Here is a 5,131-nt window from a genome sequence, read left to right on the forward strand (position 1 = left end):
CTCTTCATCTTTATAGCTTCTCTTGAGCTTAGCATGAGGACATGCTAATGTTTAAGTATGGGGAGGTTGATAAACCACTATTTTATGATTTATCTTATGCTTAATTGAGTGGTTTTTATCAACTCTTTACCCATTTATTCATACTAATCGCATGCTTTATGTTTTCCTTCCTGATTTTGTGCTATGATTGAAAACATGCTTATTTGGCCTTTATATTGCTAATATTAATCCTCTCTTATCACCATTAGATGCCTTGATATGTGTGTTAAGTATTTTCAGAGATTACAGGGCAGAAATGGCTTCGAGGATGGAAAGGAAGCATGCAAAAGTGGAAGGAATACAAGAAGTTGAAGGAACTGCAAAGCTGTCATCCTGACCCTCTTGCACTAAAACGGTCATAACTTGAGCTACAGAGGTCCAAACGACGCGATTTCAGTTGCGTTGGAAAGCTAACATCCGGAGCTTCGATTTGATATATAATATGCTATAGTTGACCTGACGCTAGGTGACGCGGTCGCGTGATCCATGCGGACGCGTTGCAGTGACAAAAAATCAGCGTGTTTGAATTCGCAACCAGCAAATTTTGGGCTGTTTCTAACCTAGTTTGCGACCCAGAAAACACAAATTAGAGGCTATAAAGTGGGGGAATGCATCCATTCATCAACAAGCTTTCATATTCACAATTTTAGAATTTAGATGTAGTTTTTAGAGAGAGAGGTTCTCTCCTCTCTCTTAGGATTAGGATTTAGGATTTCTCTTAGTTTTAGGAGTGACTCTCAATCCCAGGTTCAATGTTCTTCAATTTATATTTCTCTTCTACTTTTAGATACTCTAATACTTTTATTTTTAATTACTTATGTTGCCCATTTGATTCATAAATCTTTCATGTTAGATTGGATTGCTTTTATTAATATAATTTGAGGTATTTCAGACTTATGATTGCTCTCTTTAATTTATTAATGCTCTTTGTTTATCCAAATTATTTTCATTCAAGTAGAATTTTTTCTCTTTTGGCTTTGGTTGAGTCATTGGAGACACTTGAGTTATCAAACTCATTGTTGATTGAAAATTGGATTTCTTCATTTCATTAATTCAAGTTCCAATAACTTTAGCCTTTCCCAAGGAAAGACTAGGACCTGAGGAATAAAAAATAATTCATCCACTTAACTTACCTTCATAGTTAGAGGTTAACAAAGTGGGAGAAAAATCCAATTCTCATTACAATTGATAAGGATAACCAGGATAGGACTTCCAGTTCTCATACCTTGCCAAGAGTTTATTTTACAGTTATTTATTTATTTTTATTGCTTTGAAAATATACCTGTGCCCATTGCCCAAACTCCAAAACCCCAATTTACAAACTCATAACCAATAATAAGAACATACCTCCCCGCAATTCCTTGAGAAGACGACCCGAGGTTTAAATACTCGGTTATCAATTTTAAAGGGGTTTGTTACTTGTGACAACCAAAACGTTTGTATGAAAGGACTTTTGAAGGTTTAGAAACTATACTTGCAACGAGGATTTATCTGCAATTTTCTAGACCATGCAAAAGTTCTCTCATCATCGATCCCACGGAGATTGTTGGCTTGAAGCAAGCTATGGTCATCCTTGTAAATCTCAGTCAGGCGGATTCAAATGGTTATGAGGTTTTGATAATTAAAATATAAATAAAACAGAAAATAAGATAGAGTTACTTATGTAATTCCTTGGTGGGAATTTCAGATAAGCGTATGAAGATGCTTTGTTGCTTCTGAATCTCTACTTTCCTATTGCCTTCTTCCAACCATGCGTTACCTCCTTCCATGGCAAGCTATATGATCCTCTCGGATGAAAACAAATCCATATGCACTGTCACCGCACAGCTAATCATCTGTCGGTTCCCGCTAGCGTGGAATAGGACCATTGTCCTTTTGCACACTGTCACTTGTGCCCCACATTTGCAGGTTTGAAGCTCTTTACAGTCATCCCTTCCCGGATCCTACTCAGAATACCACAGATAAGGTTTAGACTTTTCGGATCCCAGGAATGCTGCCAATGGTTCTAGCCTATACCACGAAGGTTAATCTCATATTCAGCTGCTCTGTTGTCAGGAGAGAAGACATGAATCGTTGATTAGAAACCCAAGAGAATATTCTCCAGCTTTCATCCAATGACTACGTTGAACATCATGTAGACCGCTTTGTGGTTGTCAGGCACGCGATCTTGGCTAAGCGAGTAACGAAGATTGGGTGATTATCACAGGTCACCCCTTCATTCTGACTTAACTGAATTAAGTACGAGAGTATATCTTGGAGAAGAAGTAGGCGTGAATTGAATAGAAAATAGTAGTAATTGTATTAATTCATGAAGAACAGCAGAGCTCCACACCTTAATCTATGGGGTGTAGAAACTCCACCGTAGAAAATACATAAGTGAAAGGTCTAGGCATGGCCGTGAGGCCAGCCTCTAAACGTGTACAATATCAAAATAAGAACATCCGATAAAAGTTCCAAAGGTGGTCAAAAGACGTAAAATAAATCACTAAAAGTAGTTTTTATACTAAACTAGTAATTAGTGTTTACAGAAAATGAGTAACTAAGTGCAGATAGTGCAGAAATCCACTTCTAGGTCCCACTTAGTGTATGCTTGGGCTGAGCATTGAAGCTTTTTCGTGCTTAGGCTGTTCCTGGAGTTAAACGCCAACTTTGGTACCAGTTTGGGCGTTTAACTCCAATTCTGGTGCCAGTTTGGGCGTTTTACGCTAAGATATTTTAGGCTGACTTTGAACGTCAGTTTGGGCCATCAAATCTCGGGCAAAGTATAAACTATTACATATTTTTGGAAAGCCCAAGATGTCTACTTTCCAAAGCAATTGAGAGCGCACCAATTGGGCTTCTGTAACTCTAGAAAATCTACTTCGAGTTCAGGGAGGTCAGAATCCAACAGCATCTGCAGTCCTTTTTCAGCCTCTGAATCAGATTTTTGCTCAGGTTCCTCAATTTCAGCCAGAAAATACCTGAAATCACAGAAAAACACACAAACTCATAGTAAAGTTCAGATGTGTGATTTTTGAATAAAAATAATAAAAATATAATAAAAAGTAATCAAAATATACTAAAAACTATGTAAAAATAATGCCAAAAAGGGTATAAATTATCCGCTCGTCACAACACCAAACTTAAATTTTTGCTTGTCCCCAAGCAACTCAAAACAAAATAGGATAAAAAGAAGAGAATATACAATGAATTCCAAAAATATCAATAAAGATTAGTCTCAATTAGATGATCGGGACTTGTAGCTTTCTACTTCTGAACAGTTTTGGCATCTCACTTTATCCTTTGAAGTTCAGAATGATTGGCATCTATAGGAACTCAGAATTCAGACAGTGTTATTGATTCTTCTAGTTCAGTATGTTGATTCTTGAACACAACTACTTTATGAGTCTTGGCCGTGGCCCTAAGCATTTTGTTTTCCAGTATTACCACCGGATACATAAATGCCACAGACACATAACTGGATGAACCTTTTCAGATTGTGACTCAGCTTTGCTAGAGTCCCCAATTAGAGGTGTCCAGGGTTCTTAAGCACACTCTTTTTACTTGGACCACGACTTTAACCGCTCATTCTCAAGCTTTTCACTTGACACCTTCACGCCACAAGCACATGGTTAGGGACACCTTGGTTTAGCCGCTTAGGCCAGGATTTTATTCCTTTGGGCCCTCCTATCCACTGATACTCAAAGCCTTGGATCCTTTTTACCCTTGCCTTTTGGTTTAAAGGGCTATTGGCTTTTTCTGCTTGCTTTTTCTTTTTCTTTCTTTTTTTTTCACCATTTTTTTGCAAGCTTTTCACTACTTTTTCTTGCTTCAAGAATCAATTTTATGATTTTTCAGATTATCAATAACATTTCTCCTTTTTCATTATTCTTTCAAGAGCCAACAATTTTAACATTCATAAACAACAATATCAAAAATATGCACTGTTCAAGCATTCATTTAGAAAACAAAAAGTATTGCCACCACATCAAAATAATTAAGCTAATTTCAAGATAAAATTTGAAACCATGCACTTCTTGTTCTTTTGCAATTAAAACATTTTTCATTTAAGAAAGGTGAAGGATTAGGACATTCATAGCTTTAAGGCATAGACACTTGGTGCACGAAATTGTGATCATCAATGGCGCTAACAACTTGGTACGCACAATTGCAATCTCAACTCTTTATCACAACTCCACACAACTAACCAGCAAGTGCACTAGGTCGTCAAAGTAATAAACCTTACGTGAATAAGGGTCGATCCCACGGAGACTGTCGGCTTGAAGCAAGCTATGGTCATCTTGTAAATCTCAGTCAGGCAGATTCAAATGGTTATGGAGAATTGATAATTAACATATGAATAAAACATAAAATAGGATAGAGATACTTATGTAATTTATTGGTGAGAATTTCAGATAAGCGTATGAAGATGCTTTGTTCCTTCTGAATCTCTGCTTTTCTATTGCCTTCTTCCAATCATTTATACTCCTTTCCATGGCAAGCTTTATGTTGGGCATCACCGTTGTCAATGGTTACTTCCCGTCCTCTCAGTGAAAATATTCCAAATGCGCTGTCACCGCACGGCTAATCAGCTGTTGGTTCTCGATAATGTTGGAATAGGATCCATTGATCCTTTTGCGTCTGTCACACGCCCAACACTCGCGAGTTTGAAGCTCGTTACAGTCATCCCTTCCCAGATCCTACTCGGAATACCACAGACAAGGTTTAGACTTTCCGGACCTCAAGAATGGCCGCCAATAATTCTAGCCTATACCACGAAGGTTTTAATCTTAGATTAGAAACCCAAGAGATACACATTCAAGCTATTGCAAGTAGAACATGGGTGGTTGTCAGGCACATGTTCATAGGTGAGAATGATGATGAGTGTCACGGATCATCACATTTATCAAGTTGAAGAACGAGTGTATATCTTAGAGAAGAAGTAGGTGTGAATTGAATAGAAAAACAGTAGTACTTTGCATTAATTCATGAAGAACAGCAGAGCTCCACACCTTAATCTATGGTGTGTAGAAACTCTACCATTGAAAATACATAAGAACAAAAGGTCTAGGCATGGCCGAATGGCCAGCCTCCCAAAGAGGGTTCAATCATC

Source organism: Arachis hypogaea, chromosome 13 (assembly GCF_003086295.3).
Source record: "Arachis hypogaea cultivar Tifrunner chromosome 13, arahy.Tifrunner.gnm2.J5K5, whole genome shotgun sequence".
NCBI lineage: Eukaryota > Viridiplantae > Streptophyta > Magnoliopsida > Fabales > Fabaceae > Arachis > Arachis hypogaea.